We start from the raw sequence: 22,182 nt of genomic DNA on the forward strand, positions 1-22,182 counted from the left end.
TAATCACTAACGGCTAGTGATTAACTTTCCAAAATACCAATTAACGCATGAATCACACATTTATATACTTGATTCATTAAATCTTGACCTCATAACTTAGTTTGACACTAAATAAAGGTTAACACCCATTTTGTCATACAAACATGTTCTTATGAACATCTAAACACTAACACATTTACAATCTAGTGGTTAAACACCCAAACCATGACCAAATTTGTCATCAAACCCTAAACCACCAATAACGGGTCAAAACCCATGTACTAACCACAACAAACTCATTTCGCAACCATTAAAGGGTTCCTAACAAAATCAAACTCAAACCCTAATATGAATATCAAAATCAAATAATGGATTTCGGAGTTAGAACTTACCAACACCATCACAACGTAGCTAAGGATGAGATGAACAACTTTTACTCTCGCGACTTGACCCGTTTCACCCTTCTTCTTCCTCAAATGGAGCTCTCTCTCACTAAAAACACTTCCTCTCTCTAGAGTTTGAAGATGAGAGTGTTGGTGGGTGAAATGTGATTCAAAAATGAGATTGGATCAGTTTTAGAGGCTCCAAACTGACCCTCAAGTGATAAGACACAAATCCCCCTTTTAAATTCATTAAAATTCCAACAGTTGGCCTGTCAGGCCATTTGGACGGCGTCCAAAATGGCTGGACGGCGTCCAACCTTTCACTGGTGGACGGCGTCCCAAAATCTGGATGGAGTCCCACTGAACTGAGTCTGAAACTGAACTTGTTTTGGTTGTAACTTTCAAACCGTAGCTCCGTTTTTGATGAATCAAATATCGTTGGAAACGTAATGAGATTTACCATCTAATGGTAAGGGTTTAGAATATCAACTTCAACTTTATTTGGGATCCAAATATACGCTTACAAGCCTCGTAATTCGAATGACGTCCAAAATAACGTGTAACTGAAAAACGGGTGTTACAGCTACGCCACCAAGTGTGTAAGCAGCTCCGTGAAACAATTTTATTTTCACCATGCCAATACCCTCAACTTCACATGTTGAACCATCACCTAAAGTCAGCACCCCCGCCTTCTTTAATATTAGCTTATCAAAATAAGCTTTCTTGGAACACACATGCATCGTACAACCCGAATCTAAAATCCATTCATCTTGAGCAGAAGTAGAACTTTTGGAGATTGTGAGAACATCTCCCAAATTAACCGACTCATTAACTACTACTGCAGCTGATGAACCCCCAGATTTATCTTCACCATTCTTCCAGAGTGGACAATCTTTCTTGTAGTGACCCCACTCTTGATATTTGAAGCACTAGACACCCTTCATTCTGTCCCTTGATCTGGACCTACTTTTATCAACAGATCTTTTTCCGGAAAACCTTCCCTTTCCATGACCAACCATAGCAAATTCATGCTCAAAACAGTCATCGGATCTTCGTCTCTTATCCTGAGATAAGAGTGCCGCTACTACCTCCTTCATCTTTACAGTAGCTTTTCCGTAAAGAACAGTAGTAACCAAAGTATCATACGAACTGGGAAGAGAGGTAAGAAGAATAAGGGCCTTATCTTCTTCCTCAATATTAACCTCAACTTTTGCAAGTTGATCCACCAGACCATTAAACATGTTCATGTGTTGAATGATATTCCCGCCTTCCTCCATCTTCAACCGATAAAGATCACGCTTCAAGTTCAGCTTTGTGGTCATATTCTTCCCGAGATATAACTTCTCGAGGGCCACCCACAACCCCGTTGCGGTTGTCTTGCCACTGACATTATTAATGATCTTATCACTGATGGATAGGCGAATGGTACTGACACATCTTTCCTCGATGTCATTCCAATCGTCGTCCGTCATCTTTTCTGACTTTCTGTCCTTTTTACCCTTCAACGGCTTTGCCAAGCCTTGTTGAACTAGAACATCCTTCACCCTTTCTTGCTACAAGGTGAAATTCCTGGTTCCATCAAATGGCTCCACCTTAAACTGCATACCGCTATTTCCCGCCATCTCAAACCAAAAAATATCCGATAAACCTGGATACGCTCTGATACCACTCGATATGACAGTTTGCCTAGTGCACCCACACTAGCGGAAGCGTGGATATAATTGTTTGAGACAAACTTGCGAGAAATAAAAGAAAGCAAAATAAAGTAACTGATAACACGACGATTTAACGTGGTTCGGCAAAACCCTGCCTACGTCCACCCCAAGAGTTCCCTTTATTCTTATAATATAAAAGAACCCGATACAAGAAAAAGTACACTATGAGTTAAACCCAAACCCAAGCCCCTTAGATTTTAGTTTAAAATCTAAGTTTCCCGTACACTCTTTTACAATCCTTACAAGAATAAACTCTCGGCCTCACAAATAAACACACTCCGTTGATAAACCTATCAACTATGTTTTTCTTTCTCTTTGTGATCTTATTTTTGTGGATGTCCTTCTATCATCTCCAATATCACATATATATACTTGAGCATATTCATGCATGCATGGAACTTGGACAAGTATCAATCAAAATCCTAAAACAATTTTACTTTCTCCACTCCTACCTCCATGTAGAAGCTACTAGCAACTAGCAACTTTTGACTTAGATGGAATATACATGTGAAAAGCAAACAAGTGGGTAGAGCCGCAATTTATACATGCACAAGTCAATTTGATTTTGTCTACTAAATGATTTGTCATATATTTAGACTAGTGTCCAACACACTACTTGATAATGTTAATTTTTTAGTGACACCATTAAAATAAGTTATCCAGTAGAATTTTTTTTTTTTTAGATTTTAACCAGTGATATCAGTGACTACCATTCTTAGATCTGCCGTTGAATAGATGCGTATGCAATTTTCTCACTCGCAATTTGTTACACATGTTTATGTCATGAAATGCAAAACTGAACATAAGGAAAAAACAGAAATTGGATGATCACATAAATACCAAATGTGAAGTTTATGTGAATGTGTTCTCCTTAACAAGTCCCTTAGCATAAACTGCTTCTTTGATGAGTTTTAGTGATTCTTCAAGATCATCTAATAGCATGTGAGGATCTGGAATGGTATTCTCCTCGACCGAGAGGACTATTGTCATCTTGTTAACATAACTTTGAAAATTAATCATCAAACCCTAAAATCGGATAGGGAAAATGAATCATGAGTTAGATTTTTCATAAATAAAGGATGCTAGTTACGTATAATGAGTTTTAAATAAAAATATAAAAAGTCAAATTGGGACGTTGGTCGGGACGTTGGAGCGTCGCAACGGTCAAATTTGGATCGAGACAGATGTTGACCAACAATGGCTTTTTATATATATTTCAAAAATAAATATTTCAAATCAAAAGTTAATTAGATTTTATATTTATAGACGAAGATTTAAGGATCTTAGGTCGCTTGCTAACAATCCTAGAGGCGGAATACACTAGAATTGTGTTAATCCGAGATATGGGTCGTATCGGGATCGAATAGATCAAACCTAGGACAAATACTAGATTAGAACGACGCCTAAAAGAAGTATTTCGGTGGTATTTGGTGTTAGGGTTCGGCAGAGAAGAAAATCTGTCAATTAGGGTAAATGGGATGAGTAACCTCAACAAAGAAGTCTCAACCCGTATATATACTGCATATCAGACACACTCGACCGAGTGTGTCTACATACTCGACCGACTGTGTAACTCCCCCTAAGACCTAGCCGTAGAACATAAAAATTCAGTTATAAATCAGTAAATGGATCTGTCACCCAGTTCTTCAGATAGCAGAGTTTCACAACTCTGCAGTACTGTTCAGCTTGCACACGATTTTCTGGATGATACAGCATCCGGTTGTAGTATAAGGTGAACATATCTTTCTCACAGCAGTTCCTCAACCAAACTGGATCTAAAACCCTTATACTATCATTTTCATCTCCTCCATCTTTGTCTAACAAAATAACCGCTTCCTCCGAGCGTTCATCATAATACCCCCAACGAAAACGAGGACTGAAGTGCTGCGGTATCTTTCGCAAAGGAACCTTTCGCATATACTTCACAGGTTGATATTTTACTATTTTCCTTCTTACCCCTGTTTTCCTGTTCGTCCTGTAAGAGATCTTTGGAAATTGTGGTCGAAAACCTACAAAATTAGGTGACCGAAATGATCTTCTTATCTTATGAACCAAAATATCAGGAATACCACAATAATCCTGATACAACATCTTAAGCCTTGCCACCTGCATAAACTCAAAATAAGGTAACGATTTGAACTCGTGTGCATACTTAATATAATCCACTCCGTGTTCTTTCTTGATCGCATATATATCAAACTCTTTTATATAATCCCAGGCTATTATCTTTCCCTTAGCACGTAAACTTTCACAGTGCTCGATAAACTTCAAAAATTGCAGCTCCACCTTAGGCTTCATAACATACTGCCTAATTCGCATCAAGATCTTCCATTCTTCTTCCAAAACTTCAACCTTTTCTTTGTTGATTTTCACCGACAAAAACCCTTTCGGCAACACACTTTCTTGTTCTTTCTGTTCTTTTTCCTTGCACTTTCTATACAAAAGTTCATCATTCATTTGAAAGTAATCAGCAAAAGTTGGAAGATCATTATCAGCAAAACCTTTATAACGTGAATACGGCTCTGTCGGCTTATTCTCAATAATCACCTCATCAAAACTATTATCACTTTCATCAACAACTTCTATATCACTCAACTCATTATCAAAATTATGAGCCCCTGAAGTCGAAGCTTCAGTCGAGGCCTTTGATGCAACATCAACAGATTCCTTAGCTTGTCGCTCTAGACGCTCCATCAATTCCTGTTCCGTCTCAGTGAGATCCGGAGGGATCTCCCCTTCTTCTAAATCAGTATAAACAGTAGAGTGATTAAGTCGATCATGCATTGCTAAAAAGTCAGAAACTGTTATTACTTGAAGTGGAGTTACATACAGTGGGTGATCCTCAGTGTAACCTTTAGCAATCTCAACTGCCATGTCCTCCTCATTACCTAGGGTACCAAAAGGATCTGGACCCTCCTCCTCTTCTTCAATCACTATTTTCTTCTCCCATTCGTTTGACCTCTCAGTCAATTCTTGATTTTGAGTTTGAAGAGTCAAAATTTCTCCAGCCTGACTTCCCACATTTTTCTCAAGTTCCACAATTTTCAATTGTTGTCGATCAACTAACTCCCTCAACGCAGACATTTCAGTTTCTCTTTTTTGCTTATCTTCATTAGCAGCCTTTTCAAATTTAGGAAAATCAGCAGTGCACTGAAGCAATCGTCGATTAACTATTCCTGTAAGATCACCTGTAACTCCTTCAGGACGCTGAGTAGTTTGGACTTGTTGAGTAGATGGAGTTTGTTGTTGTTGAGTGGGTGGCACTGGAGTAGAACCACCAGCATCACCAGTAGCTTGAACAGTCGGAGCGACCTTCGGTTGTGACTTTGTTGTAGAAGATGAACTTCCGTCCTTAACCAAGATCTTTAAACGCTTCTGTCTCGGTCTGGTTGACACCTTAGGAGCTTCAGCTAACTATCTTTTAACCAAATCAACTTGACTGTCATCAAGCGCAGTCACATCCTCTTCATCAACTAATCAAGGACGAGTGTGCTTCGGTGGAGGTTGATTTACCTCTTCCTCACCTTCGATAGTAATGTCGGTCTCATCTCTAGAAGTACTATTTTCATGTCGGCAACTTAAACCTTCTGGACACACGTACTTTTCATTAGCCAGATGGCCGATTAACCTCTTCTCCGAAACCTGAACCCTGTTCTGCAAAAACATATTGAAAGACTGATCATTCAGATGATTCTGCTTTAGTTCATCCTGAGGAATTTTCACTAACCTCTTGAACTTGCTTCTCTAGCATAATCTGAAGAAACCTCAAAAACACCAGATGTACCTTCCTTTTAACATTCAGAACCATTCCATCAAATATAACTTGAGAAAAGTTAAAATCAGCATTCAAGACCAATGCAACAAACATAGAACTATATTTTGCAGTCATCTCATGGAAACCACCCTGCATCAGGCTCAAACACCTCAGAAGAATGTATGTAAAGTATCTGTACTGCCTTAGGAGATTAGTACGTTTCACAGCCTTGGTTATATCACCAGCATAACCACATCTCTTCAAACCCCTTCTTACCTTCAGAACTGGTAAAGAAGTTGGCATATCATCATCATCATCCGGGAACCCCAAATCTTCCCTGATAGTCTGAGCAGAGATCCGAACAATAGTATTGTTGACTGATCTTAGAATCACCTGCCGATTGTTCTCAATAACAATGCTAGCAACTTCCCAAAACTTTCTCTGATGTGAATAGTATGGAGTGTACTCAGCTGTAATTGCCTTAAAGATTCTGGATTGCTTCAGAAATGCGATAATTGGACCAAAACCTCCTCTTTGAGATTCCGTTCTGGTGTCATCAACACAAGCAAGCACATTAGTATCTTCTCGTCCGATTAGACCTGGCTGTTCAGATGATAGCGGGATCTGTTGTTCTTCTACTTCCTCTTCCATATGTTGTTATTCTTGAGACATCTCAAATAATCTGTATGAAACCCAAAACAATACAAATATTAAGAGTTTACCACCATGAATCATGGGGTATCAAGTTAATTTCATGAATCCGTTGATAAACAAACATAATAAGCACATTAACTAAGAAATGCACAAATGCATCGTCCAGAGGTTATCGTTTATTACAGACCATAGTTCCAAGGCTAATAGACTAGCCTTATCAAATTACACAATATACCAAACTAAGCATAAAAACTGAAACTCATAATCACTTATCCCACAATAGGATTCTCTGACACCAGCCTTGTGGCATATTTCACCACGCCAAGTTTGTCAAACAAATTATGTAATAAGGCTGCATAGGGAAATGGTTCTTCCATCTCAAGAAAATCTTTCATCACATTAACGAGAAAGTGACCCATATTCACCTGAATACCCTCTAGTAAGCAATACAATAGCAGTGCTTCAGTACCGCTCAATAGATTGTCTTCATAATTCCTAAAAGTGACATTTTGCTTGATTATCCTTAGGTGAAGTTCAAGTTGAGGTAACACCTCGCCGTCAATAATCTCAATCCTACCAGAACTAACTTTTTTCCATGGCTTACAAATCTTTGCAATTAGCTCAGACAGGTTGAACTTGTTGGGAATCTTTCTTATGTTCTTGCTAGGATACAGTATCTTGACACCAGTGTGAGGAACATTCAACAAAGTTGAAAATTACTCCAAGGTCCATTTGTACTGTTACTCAAACAGTGTGGAATGAATAAACGTCCTCTTACCATCTTCTAATGCCACTTTGGCATAGAATTCACGCACCAATACTGGACAAAAGTAATCTCCAATATCTAGGAATGCCTAACACTCAATTTGTTCCCAAGGAGCATAGGTCAGTCGAGTCACATTGACTTTTTGTTCCACTAGAATGCGTCGATTACTAGATAGAATTCTCCTACGCTCAATGTCAAACATCCATTGTCTAACAAAAGAACCACCTGACATTCTTACACAATACTATACAGAACATTCAGAAAAATATGGCATGAACTCAACAAAATAATCAAAAACAGCAAAATTCAAAAAATTAGGGATTCTATACACTCGGTCGAGTGTGTATACACACACGATCATGTGTGTAGACAAACGGTCGAGTGTGTGAACTCACTCGGTCGAGTGTGTCACACACTCGGTCGAGTGTGTTCTTCATATCTGTGTTCACCTAACTTTTCAAATTGATCAAATTTGTTGTTTTTGGTTCGATTCTTGGTCATATTAGCCTCTAAACAGGCCGATTAATACACTTATATCATCAATTTTAACAGTTTAAGTCTAAAAAGCACTCGATTAGAGTTTTACACATCGAACATAAAATCAATGATTTAGAGCCTATGAAAACGAGTTAGATTACCTCTAACTGGCGCTGGAATCACAAGAGAAAGTTATATCTAGAATACTGAATCAAAACCTTCTTCCTTAATAACTTAAAATATAGGTAAAATTCGACTCAAAAATCACTAAGTGTTCTGAGCCGTTTGTGACCCAAACCTTTTTATACCCTCAGAGACACTCGGTCGAGTGTGTCACTCACTCGGTCGTGTGATTATACATACTCGGCCGTGTGTGTTTATAAAACAAAATACATTATCTAACCAACTCAATCAGTCGTGTGAGAAAGTCACACGGTCGTGTGTGTCTACTCACTCGGCCGACTGTCTTTTAGCTTTAAAACTTAAAACTCTAACATTTAACTTCACTGACTTTTCCTGTCCACTCTCCCTAGGACTGATCTCTACAGTATAAAAACAAACACTCTTTGTTCCTTTGAGATCCAAACAACTTATTTTCAAGTCTAACGTAAAACATATGATTCCTTTCACAGTAAACCTTTTCGAGAACTGAGTTGCTAAGCTTAATAAACAAAACAGAAATGCACACGCAACTAACTTATGAATGCAAATATTTTTGATTTTCAAATATGTATACACATGCAAATTTATAAAGCGAACAACTGTACAAGATCCAGCGTGTCATGATCAACAGTATTACGACAGACATGGTAAATAACATTTAACCTTACATGTCTATAATAATTCACCTTCTAACATCAATTTCATTACACGATAGCGTAAGCATATAAATGATGTTATTAGCATGAAAACAAGTGATACAGCTTATGATGAATCACACTACGAGGAGCATAACACATATTTATATGAGTTAATAGATCAAATTGATTTAATCTTATGATTTGGGGATCAGAACTAAACCTCACTCATTTTATAGCATAAACAGAATAACTTTCAAATATATCAATAAACATTCACCAACTTTCACCCTAGACTTTGATGATCACGTTAATTACATTAACATCTTACAATGTTAGATTTTGATCACGAAGTTAGTCCTCATTTGAGATCGCACGATGTTTCAGGTAGAATAATTGAGCACAAATATATTGACGCTGTCCTCTTATCACCTCAATGTACTTTCAATTTGATTGAATAGAACCATCTCACGATATTTCTAGCAACCCTGTCAGCCATGAGCTTCTACCTTAAACTTATACCTTTCGTTACAAATAACATTTTTTATCTCAAATTTATTGCATACTTTGAAAAGACGCATACCGATCGCTATAAACCCCATACTTAAACGGAAATCATATGATGTATGATGTTGGATGGATGGTAGTGATATATATTTGAGTGATGGAACGCTATGGTATCCTACAGACGATATTCCCTGCTATCCATGTCAATAGGTACAATCCCATATCATAGAATGATTTAAGTTCTCTAAATTTGAAGATCTAATAAATCCAATTCTCCCCCTCGGATGTAGATAACTTAATCATCCAAACATGTCTCGAACAAAAATACTGTATGAATCCATCAATCTTGTTCAATTCTTGATCCATGATTCGCTTGCAATAATGTGGTGCATCAATGTATTTACAACTTGATCCATGATTTTTTTTTTTTTTTTGGATTTTCTGATGTTGCAATTATCTCCAAGCTAGATTACAAAAAGTAAACAAAATAAATAAAATAAATATAACTGTACATGATGATTCACCATTGTCTTTGACTTTTGTGGTGTCTGCACAGAAAATCAATCTTCTGATGTTGAAGTCTATAACCTAATGACGTTGCATTGTTCAAATCATTCTATGTCCGTGATACAGAATTGCACTTCTCAACCCATCTAGAGAGAACACCGCCCTTTGGATACCCGACATGTATGTTGTTGACTTTCGGTCCAAGCATTAAAGGTAAATAGAAACAAGTATGCACGCTAGACAAAGTATGCTCATCTTGGGGGTTCACAAAATTATCCTTTACTACCGAGTATAAATCGTAGTAGGGGAGACCTCAATCGTCTGTTGAGTTTCTGAACAATCATTTCTCAGTACATATTCAGTGATAAGTAGGTGACTACCCTCAACCGCTGTAAACCTTTCCATGATTTCCTCATCGAGATATTTACGCATTGTTATTGTGATCATCTCTGTCTAAAGTTATGTCAATAAAGTCTACCGATATACTATCAACCATCCTCTAGACATGTCCGTTCAGTTTTGCAATCACTTCCCCACAGATAGAATAAGCAACTCATTTTCTAAATTTTTCATTTTTTATTTGATTTTCTGGTTTTATAATTTTTATGGCTTTTCAATGTTATCAGTACAAAAACATAAAAAAAAAATAAAACATAAACTAGCATGCAGTACTATCAGAAAATAAAAATCTATCATGCAAACGAAAATTAAGCATGCAAATAACCTACTAAATACTATGCAAGGTACACATAATATACAGGCAGTTCTAGGGCATTCACAACTCAGTTTCTTTGTTGAGGTTACTCATCCCATTTACCCTAATCGACAGATTTTCGTCTCTGCCTAACCCTAACACCAAATACCACTGAAATACTTCTTTTAGGCGTCGTTCTAATCTAATATATGTCCTAGGTTTGATCTATTCGATCCCGATACGACCCATATCTCAGTTTAACAAAATTCTAGTGTATTCCGCCTCTAGGATTGTTAGCAAGCAACCTAAGATCCTTAAATCTTCGTCTACAAAGTGGTATCAGAGCTGGAGTCTCTGTTTTTGCTTGATCTAAATCATTTTTGGGTCAAAAAGTTGGTTTTTTTGGTGTTATTTGTGTTTTGAACGATTAATCCTTTTTCTTACGTTATGGTTTGTGTTTTCATTGTCAAAAGGTGTTTATGGAGTCATTGCAGTTGTTTTCTACGTTTCGGTTTAGATCTTTTCATCAAAAATCGATCGAAAAATCGATTTTAGCCTAGAAAGCCCTAATAGTCGACCTGTATCTATCAAGAACACACTCTTCCGTGTGTGTCTTGACAATCGGTCGTGTGAGTCCCTCAATCGACCGAGCGAGTTTGTTAGTCGACCTTGTGTGTATTACCAAAGCCGTGTGAGATCAATATAGTCAGTCGACCATGTCTCAACCCGTATATATACTGCATATCAGACACACTCGGTCAATTGTGTCTCTCAGTCGGTCGACTGTGTAACACAGTCGGTCGAGTGTGTGGACACACTCGGCCGACTGTGTGTGCAGTTTAACTAATTGATTGTTTAACAAATTAAGCTCGCACAATCACAAACGTAATCAATAGTCACAAGTAAACATTATTACATAACCGAATGTATCAAACTAGGAATCAATCTACGGCTGGGGATTCATGCACCAACAATATTTAAAATCTTTATGTTTGAAATGTTTAAGTTTAAAATATATATATAAAAAGTCAACGTTGATCAACATCCTTCTCGACTCCATCTCAACCCCGTCTTGACCGTTCTTCTAGGTTTTTGACTTTTTTTTACCATCGTTGAATGTAATTTTACCTTTGTTGACCGCTGTTTAATCGTTGAATATTTTTTACCCGTTTATTGATCCGTTGCAACTGTACACCAGTAAATCTATTGCAACGGCCGTCTCCGCCGTTTTTGACAACACTGTCTTAGTGTAGTACATATAGATAAACTCGTAGTGTTAACCACATATATTAGCGTATGAGTATGCCCTTACATGTGGTTGACCGTAGGAACCGACAGCTATGAATTCCATGTCATGGCCATAAAATCCAATTTCTTCGATAGGTCCAACTAAGTTTGTGAACAATAATGTTGTCAGTGAAATGATCCTGTGCGAAAGTGAACTTGCCGCCTATTATAAACGAAAAGGACCAACAATGTTAGAAAGTTTAAATTTCAAAGCTCGTTGAAATTAAATGTGATCTTTGTCATCCCAAAAGGTGTCACCCAAATATAATCGACTATTTTCGACTATAATCAAAATGCCAACAAATCGGAACCAGTTTAACTTATTTGATTAATGTTACCCTTGAGGCGGCAACAACATGCTGCTAAACATCCTAACAATTCATAAATATAAGTGTTGATGCATATTTGTATGGCCGTCGCTGGGCGAATAACGTTTATTATTACATTGTACACCTAGTTGATATGAAACTGGTCAGTTACAGGAGCATATGTAACTGTTGGGCCATAATGTCTAGCGGCCCATTCGTATGAGTGAGGCCCGTTAGGTTTGTCTAGTTTGCCTATATATACCAGGTTATGTGTTCATTAGGGTTAAGAGAAAATAGTCTAAACCCTAATTTGGTGAGCCGTGTTTGGCGATCCATTGCTAAGGGGAGATCATGCTCGATCTTCCCTGGCACCAATGTTTCTCTGTTTAAATCAATATTGTAACTTCAACGTTTATTATATTATATTGATTTATTCGTGTTCATTATTTTTTTTCTCTTCCGTCTTTGATCTTGCTCGTATTATGTTGTTAATGATCCTTAATCGGACAAAAAATTGGTATCAGAGCTGGAAACAACTGAGCTCTTGATTCGGATCGATCGAAGACGTTAAATTGAAGATGTGTTAAAGAATTCGGAGTTTTCTGGAGCTGTTGCGGGAGAAAATTCGTAACAGGTTCGTCAACCGTTGGATTGCCTTGACAACTTTACTGTACGTTCTTCACTCAAATATCTAATAGCAGTTAAAATTTTAAGACGATCAGACCGTTCTATTGTGAGATATGATTTTCCGAAGTTCACAGCCGTTTTGAAAAACTCTTCAAGTTTGATTGCGGTGCTGTGAGAGAAAATTCATAACGGTTTCGTTAACCGTTAGATCTACTTGATTTTTGGACTGTAGGATCTATACATGTAGATCTAACGTTGGTTCAAATTTCATAGCGATCGGACCGTTCAATGTTGAGATATGAATTATCGAAGCTGCTGAGGCTGTTCAGTAAAACGCGTTAGGGTTTTGATTATGCAGCAATATATGGAAAAATTCATAACGGGTTATTTAACCGTCGGATCGCTTTGATTTTTGGATGTAGATTTGAAACGCATAGATCTAACTGTGGTTTAAATATGAAAGCGATCGGATTGTTAAATGTGGAGATATATTTTTTCTAATCTAGCAGCTGCTCAGGAAAACGTTTAGGGTTATGTTTTGCTGTTGTAGTAGAAAAATCATTATGGCTTCGTCTACCGTAGGATCAACGTGAAATGTTTTTAGTAGATGATATACATATCGTTCTTGATGAGGTAAAATTTTAGTGATGATCGGACCGTTGCATATTTAGATGTGTATTTTTGATTTTTCTGCAGCTTTCGGAAGAATTTTTCGGGTTAAGAAAGGTGTGTTCTTCAATTTTTATATATATTCACATGAAGATGTCGTTTATACAAGTTTAATGGACGATCTCCCTTTGTTCATTAGACTTACATAAGATTGTGAATAAATTGAAGAACATGGGTGCAATTGACTTTGAGAAATAGTGGGGTAGTCGTGACTATAATGGGCCAATTATGTTATATTTTATATTCCTCACTTTTGGGTTATTGTTACGCAATCACAGGATCATACATTTGTCATTCTTGATGACTAATTGGAGTACTTATTGATATGTTTGGGATCGTTAGTTGTGGGATGGAAGCCTCTATTATATGCCTATAATGTTTGAGTCATGAAGACGATATGTACTTTATAAAGTTTATTAGGATGCAGCTATTAGAGAGGGGGAAGTTCGACGGTTGATGATACCAAGCTTATTGTTTTGTATGAAGACTAAAACATTAGGAATTTGATTGAGTTCAGTCTTAGGGGGAATCTTGTTACATTAGTACTATTGGTAACATGTACGTGTGAAGTTTGAAGAAACTACAGGATGATTATTAGCATTTCGACTTCAATGAGCGGAAACATTGATGTTCGAAGTTTGGGTTTTATCGTATTCAGGAAGACTTTTGATGGAGCTTGTGATATATAAGATTATGGTACTACTGCAGAGATTGACTGAAGATTGCAAGAGGTGTTCACAATAATTCGCCAGCAACGTCCAAGGGGGAATTTGTTGATGCATATTTATATGGTCGTCGCTGGGCGAATAACGATTATTATTACATTTTACACCTAGTTGATATGAAACTGGTCAGTTACAGGAGCATATGTAACTGTTGGGCCATAATGTCTAGCGGCCCATTCGTATGAGTGAGGCCCGTTAGGTTTGTCTAGTTTGCCTATTGTCATAACCCGACCTTAACCATAAGGACGAATACAATAACATATGATTTCATCGCGAGGTATTGACCTCTATATGCGACGTTTTTCAAAAACTGTATTCGTTTTTACAATACAAACCATAACTTTTATTACAAATACAAGGTTTAAACAAGATAATAATGATATCGTTTAGCGATAATCTTAGAGTTACAAACTTTACATGTGATAATAACAATACGACTTTCAACATATTTTACATTACAAATCCTCCGATATGCAGTTTTATTTTTGACACAAATATGCATACTCAAGATCTTGCTTAAATTCAACATGTTGCAGCGGAAGCTTTTAGTTATCACCTGAGAATAAACATGTTAAAACGTCAACATAAAGTTGGTGAGATATAGGTTTAATGCCGGCAGCGTTATGAATATAGACCACAAGATTTCATATATAAACGTTTTAATAAAAAATTCTAAGTTGTTGAGCACTTGATAACCATACTTAACATTTAATCAACGTCGCATATTCCCTTTATTATGAAATCTTACTACACCGTACCAAGTGTAGTCACCGAAACGAAGTACTGTGCAACCGTTGAATACTGGTCGTCCAGTCCGGTTGGGGTTGTCAGGCCCGATAGATCTATCAACAGGATTCGCGTTTACAATACCGCATGTAAATAGTAGTTACCAAGTTACAGGGAGATATGCCAGTGGTACAACTCAAGGTAGAATATATAATTTTAATCACTTGTGTCCATAACGTAAATCATAAAATGCATGTATTCTCATCCCAAAATATTTAGAGTTTAAAAGTGGGACTATATACTCACCTTTTCCTTGAAGGTATTTAACTCGACTTGGTCTCCGATAGATATCACGAACCTAACCATATATATAATATATCAACATATTTTCTTTTCAAGTAATCGTTACATATATATATATATATATATATATATATATATATATATATATATATATATATATATATATATATATATATATATATATATATATATATATATATATATATATATATAATACTTTTAATATTTTCTTAGTCCGTAGTTAGCAGTCTGTTGTTAATGGTCCACAATTAGTTGCTCAATAAAATAAATAAAGACCCCATCGTATTCGTATTGATCAGAATTAATCTCGACCCATGGTACCATGTTGTCAAATGACGTGTTGCGTATGTAAAGTACCGTGTTGTCAGATGACGTGTTGCGTACAATCATGAGGTCTTATGATTAATCTTCTCGTGTTGTTTACGGGTGGTCCTGAAATATATAAAATCAAATCATAAGTAAATATATATTAAATATTATGTTAATTAGCCAAGATATGATTAATCCGATTTTGTCATAATATGATATATTACAGGTTTTGAAGTGTTTTAAAAATCAAATTAGAAGGATCTATTTAGTTTGCGAACAGGTTTGAAATCATTCAAACTAGGTTCTTGTTGTTAAAAATTTTATAACACAAAATAAGATAGCTATATAAATATGAATCGAATAAGATTATGAATAAGGTTACTACCTCAAGTTACTTGGATAAAGCTACTGAAAAAGATAGAAAATAATCTTGATCAAACTTTCTTATGATGATTATAGGTTGTTCATGAAGCTAGTTCTTCATGAGTATTTGCTGAGATTGTGAAGAACACTTAGAGTTCCTAAGAGTGTGTTTTTGGTTAGAGAAAGATGGTTGTAAGAATGAAATGAAAAACCAAGGTGATGGTGATACTTATAGGACAGTCTGGTTGTTGAGGGAACAAGGACAAATTATTGTGTTGAATTTTTGAGTAATAATGTATGCTAGCTTACAAATAAGATTCCCTCTTATCTAGGGTAGATCTAAGGCTGATAAGGATATTGATTTGATGTGTATTTACCAATAGTAAATACGTATAGATGATGGGTATGATACGGTAAAAGAAGCTCAAAATCGGGCTTTTATTTTGGGTCCAACCGGGCCAAAAATAAAATTTTAAGACAATTTTATTTTGGGTCCCGCCAGGGGTTGCCACCCCTTGGACCCCGCTTATCGGGGACGCTGCCCCCGAACCCCCGTCATAATCAAGATAAGTTCAAACAAGTGTGCACTCCACACTTCCCCAAACTTGTTCGATATTTATCAAGATTATTTTAGTTACAAATTAATCCCATTACACTTAAATCATATTGGTGACATAAATCACAACACATTATAGATTGTAAGTATATATGTCAAAGAACGTTACATATAGTTATCGTTTTGAAAACTTAAGTTAGTGGTCTCAAAGTATACTTATAACTCATTGTTGTTAGTTCACAATGAAATGTTAAACCATCCTTAAATCATGTTAAATATGTATAGATATGTACATATACATAATCGTATAATTATCGTGTGTTATATAGTTCGTGATATCATCGGTCAAATTGGACGGTCAAACGTTGTGTAAAACTCTTTTCAAAAATATAAGTCTCAACAGTTTGGATTGCTTATCATGTTGGTAAGGTTTAATTTATGTAAATATTAATCTCATAAGTATAGAACGATCGGAAAATTCCGGGTCGTTACACCTATAAATACCAGGTTATGTGTTCATTAGGGTTAAGAGAAAATAGTCTAAACCCTAATTTGGTGAGCTGTGTTTGGCGATCCATTGCTAAGGGGAGATCATGCTCGATCTTCCCTGGCACCAATGTTTCTCTGTTTAAATCAATATTGTAACTTCAACGTTTATTATATTATATTGATTTATTCGTGTTCATCATGTTTTTTCTCTTCCGTCTTTGATCTTGCTCGTATTATGTTGTTAATGATCCTTAATCGGACCAACAAATATCTTTGTAGACGATCTAGGACCTTAGATTAAACGTTAAACCTAGAATAAGGGCGGAAAACAATAAACTAGGATGAATCGAATACGAGTTTCACTTTGGGATCAATCTAACCAACTATATGTTGACATAATCGACACCTAGATGATTGTATTCGGTTGGGGTATGGTCTGGGACAATAGTAACAGCGAAATACGATGGCTAGGGGATGTAGGGTGTGTAAACTAACAATGTAACCCAACACCCGTATTTATATAAAGTTACAGCGACCATCGGCCGGTGGTCTCTGACCTACGACCGATGGTGATAGTCCCTCGACCGATGGTCTCTACCATCGGTCGATGGTCTAAGCTGCCAACCAAACAGCTCGAACCATATTACGTCATTGCTTAATCAATTCAAACACACAATATAAATGACAATGTTTATACACGACTGAAATGTAAACGATAATACAAATAGAACTTATTACATCATAGAACTCGGGATTATGCACCAACAAACTCCCCCTAAGACCTAGTTCTATATCAAAAGTCTTCAGTCGTCATCCAATTCATTCGTATGGATCAATTACCATGTTATTCAAGTAGCACAGCTTAGCTACTTTCACATACTGTTCCGCCTGCACCTTGTTCTCTCGTCGATAAAGCATACGGTTATAGTACAACGTTAAAATTTCAGCCTCGGTACAGTTTCTTAACCAAATCGGATCCAACACACGAATGCACTCAATATCATTCTCATTCACCTTATCCAAAACAATCACAGCTTCTTCAGAACGATCATCGTAAAACCACCAACGGAACTTCTGACTCCAATTTTGCGGCAATTTCCTCAATGGTACCTTCTTCATAGTCTTTGCCCGCTTGTACTTTACAATTCTTCGAGATTCACCAGTTCTAGGATTAACTTAGTAACTGATCCTAGGAAACTGTGACCTAAAACCTTCCCAATTCTTCGAATTAAATGCAATTCGAATCTTCTTCACCAGCAACGAAGATCGATCGTTCATTCCACAATACAGCATTCTCAACCTGGCAATCTGCATTATCTCAAAGTACGGTAATGACTTGAATTCGTGACCATGTTTGAAATAATCAAAGCCAAACTCTCGCTTAACTGTAAACATGTTGAATTTTTCAATGTAAGCCCAAGCTAGAATTCTTCCTTTCGCACTCTTTCTCAGATTAATCATCTTCAAATACTTCGGCTCAAGCTTCGATTTCTCACAATACTTTCTAATCCTTAAGATATCTCTCCAATCAACTTCCAACTTTTCAGTTCTTTCCTTATGATATTTAACTGGCAAAAATCCTTCAGGCAGGACTGCAGTTCGTTCTTTCTCTTTACACTTTCGATCCAAAAGTTCATCATTTGTTCTAAACAACTCCTCAAAACCAGGAAGATCTTCATTCTTATCGTTTTGATATGTAGGAAAATCTTCATGAGTAACATCCTCAACTAAAACCCTCTGTAACCTCAGGGCCAAAAGAATCATCCTCAGATGGAGAATCATCGGACTGTGCATCAGCAACTTTAGCTTCCTCTTGCTCTAGACGCACCAGTTCGTCCAGCTCTTCTCTAGAGAGATTGTGAGGGATCTCTCCCTCTTCTAGTTCATCATAAACAACAGAATGCTTGAGCTCATCCTGTTTAGAAAAGAAATCACTAAAACTAAAATCAATTTTAAGAGGAATTACTGACAGTGCTGTAGCTTTAGAGGAACCAGGAGCCTCCATCATTCGGTTATCAGTCTCTTCCGAAGGCATCTCAACCAGATCAAACTTCTCTTCCCATGTAGTCATCTTAGCAAGAGCTGATGCAGCCAACTCCTTAGCTTTGCTTTTCTTTTCGTATCAGTTAATAACAACGATTGATCACCAACTTTTCTTTGCAACAGGTCAACTTGCAGCGATATCCGTGTAACATCCTCAGATTTAACACGATTCTCCTCCTTTAACTGCTCAATCTTCTCATCCATTTCCTTCCTCATTCTCAAGTTATCAGCCATAGCTTGAACATATAAATCATTCAAATTGCGGAGAGTCGAGGAACTAACACCTCCTTCAGTTCCAGCATGAATCGGAGCTTCCGGAGTAGGAGTAGAAACAGTCTCTTGGGAGACTTGTTGAACCACGGGTGGTGACTGTTGTGTTGAAGGATGTTGCTGTTGTGAAGTTTGTTGTCCTTGAGTCTGCGGTGTCGGTGTCACTGGTTGAGTTCCAGCTGATGATCCACCAGCATCCTTATAAACCAACTTGAACCTCCTTTTCAACTTCAGCTTTGTTGAGACCTGAGAACTCTCATCTTCAACCATTCTCCTTTTTGATCCCCTTGAAGCTTCCTCAATACCAACAATAGGATTAACATTACCAATCTCATCAACTAATCCACCAGCACCTGACCCACCAGCAGCTTGAGTATTCACTGGTTGTTCCATTTTATCATCACTATTCGATACCTCAAAATCAGGCTCTCGATCAGATAAGCTATTTTCATTTCTCCACTTCTTCCCTGGAGGACAATGATAAGTTTCTTTCACAAGATGACACACAAGCTTGCCATCATTAGCACTTTTCATCTGATTCAGTCGATTGAAAGTAAGATCTGTCATATGTTTCAAATCAATGACATCTTTCCTCAATCTTGGCAAATCAACAGTTTGACGATTGATCATAATTTGTAAGAACCTCGGATAAATCAGATATGACTCGTCACATTCTCCACCAGTAGATCAAAGATAACCCCCAAGAAATTGAAATCAGCCTTCAAAACCAACGCAATAAACATTCCTTGATAGATTTCGCTCAGTTCATCAAACCCTCCTTGTAACAGACTTAAACACCTCAGCACAACAAGCGATAAATATATATACGATGGAGTGAATCCACTTCTTTTAATCGTTGCTCTGGTTATATCACCAGCATATTTGCATCTTAACACACATCCAGTAATCTTTGTCTTTGACAACTTCTTCGGCATGTTCTCATCATCCTCGAACAAGAAAGTGTTATCTTCAGATATCTTAATTTCCTGACCACAAACATTACTTACAATAACCTTCCCGTCATCTACAGTCTCAACCCTTGCGTGTTCCCAGAACTCTCTCTGATGTGAGTAATATGCCGTACAGGGCATAGAGATAGCTGCAAATACTCTTGAACGTTTCAGAAACTCGATCACACCCTTGTATTTACCAGTATTAGGACCTTTATCATTTAGACACGCAGTGAGATTGGAACCACTGTTAGCTTTCAACCCTGGAAGATCAATAGAAAACGGACCCCCTGATGACTCAGTATCAGATTCGTGTGCAACGTTTTGTGGATCAACTTGAACACCTGCCATTATGAAAATAACTGCAAACACAATTCAAATCAGCACAGTGTATTCATGACTTATTAGACAACACATGGTGGTCATAACAGAATATATTACATCACTTAGTCTATAAGATCAAGATCACAATTAAATGTCCGAAGTATGATTATTACAGACATAGAATAGTGTATCCATGCTAACAGACTAGCATCATCAAATTACATACCAAGCTGAAAATACATAATAACAAAGACAAACACAGAAACATAAACTCAGAAATACTTATCCCACAATGGGATTCTCTGGCACTAGCTTTTCCTCATATTGAATCACACCAAGTTTCTCAAACACATTATGCAATAAGGCTGCATACGGAAATGGTTCTTCCATCTCAAGAAAATCTTTCATTACATGAATGATAAAGTGGCCCATATTCACTTGAATACCCTCTAGTAGGCAATACAAAAGCAGAGCTTCAGTACCAGACAATAGATTATCTCCTTCTCTCCTAAAGGTCACATTACTTTTGATTATTCTCAAGTGTATCTCATGTTGTTGTGACACCTCGTCATCACTAATCTCAACCCTACCAGCATTGACTACTTTCCCTGGCTTGCATAACCTTGCAATTATGTCAGACAGTTTGAATCTGTTGGGAATATTTCGTAGATCTTTGCTAGGATACAATATTTTTACCCCAGTGTAAGGAAAATTTAACAGGTTTGAGAATTCCTCCATGGTCCACTTATACTGTTGGTCAAATAAGCCTGAGTGGACAAATTTCTTCTTGCTATCTTCTAAGGAAACATTGGCATAAAATTCCCACAACAAATCAGGACAAAAGTAATCCCCAATGTCTAAGAAAGCTTGACATCCAATTTGTTCCCAAAGGCTATAGGTCTGTCGAGTCGCAATGACCTTTTATTCCACTAAGATGGGTCATCCACTAGCTAGAATTCTTCTACGGTCGATGTTAAACATCCATTGCCCAACAAAGGAACCACCTGACATTCTAATACAAACTACAAGCACTAGTATTAGATAGGCATAACAGAAATTATCAGAAACCTAAGAAGTCATTCAAATTCAACACAAAACTGCACCATCGATCCAATTAAGTGACCATCGGTCGATGGACTAGACCATCGGTCTAATGGTCTAGACCTATGGCAGTTGGTCTAGACACACCACTAAGAATCTACCAACTGATCAACTTGGGACCTACGGTCGAGTGTAGAGTCCTACGGCCGAGTGTAAGAAACCATCGGTCGAGGGTCAAAGACCTTCGGTCGAGGGTAGTTCATCAGATCTGTTTTCCCAAACTTTTCAAATCGATCAATATGTTGTTTTAGGTTCGATTCCTGGTCACAATAGTGTCTAAAGATGCCGATTAACACAAATACATCATCAATTTTAACATCTAATGGCCAAAAATCACTCGACTAGCAATTTATACTTCGAATCTAAAATTAACGATTTAAAACGAATAAAATCGAGTTAGATTACCTCGTTAACGGCGCTGGAATCACAAAGAGAAGATGCACAAAACTATCGGTCAAAATCTCCTTTCTCTTTCACTTGAAAATCGATGGTAAAATCTCACAAATTGCACAAAGTGACTGACCCGATCGACTCTGGGTCCTTTTATACCCTGTCAGTGACCATCGATCGATGGTCTAATCCTTCAGCCTGATGGTCTAGACACTCGGTCGAGTGTTCGAGTCCTTCGGCCGAGGGTAATCAAAGTCGGCCAGTGGTCTTGGCTTAGGAAAATTTTAAAACTTAACAGTTTCCACATTCAAAATTTACCTTCTTTTGCACATTCACTCCCCCTGGGACTGATCTCCACAATATAAACACAAACACGCTTTGTTTCGTTAAGCTCTAAACAGCTTGTTGGGCCCGATAGATCTATCTTTAGAGTTCGCGTCAATTAGGGTGTCTGTTCCCTAATTCTTAGATTACCAGACTTAATAAAA

The 22,182-nt window shown here is 37.2% G+C and overlaps 1 pseudogene; it reads right to left on the reverse strand.

Annotated features, from left to right (window-relative positions):
- Positions 1-2,929: 2,929 nt before the first annotated feature.
- The window catches only part of LOC139902742 (wax ester synthase/diacylglycerol acyltransferase 11-like), a 63,072-nt pseudogene continuing 43,819 nt past the window's right edge, over positions 2,930-22,182 (reverse strand).

The sequence above is a fragment of the Rutidosis leptorrhynchoides genome, chromosome 1, assembly GCF_046630445.1.
Source record: "Rutidosis leptorrhynchoides isolate AG116_Rl617_1_P2 chromosome 1, CSIRO_AGI_Rlap_v1, whole genome shotgun sequence".
NCBI lineage: Eukaryota > Viridiplantae > Streptophyta > Magnoliopsida > Asterales > Asteraceae > Rutidosis > Rutidosis leptorrhynchoides.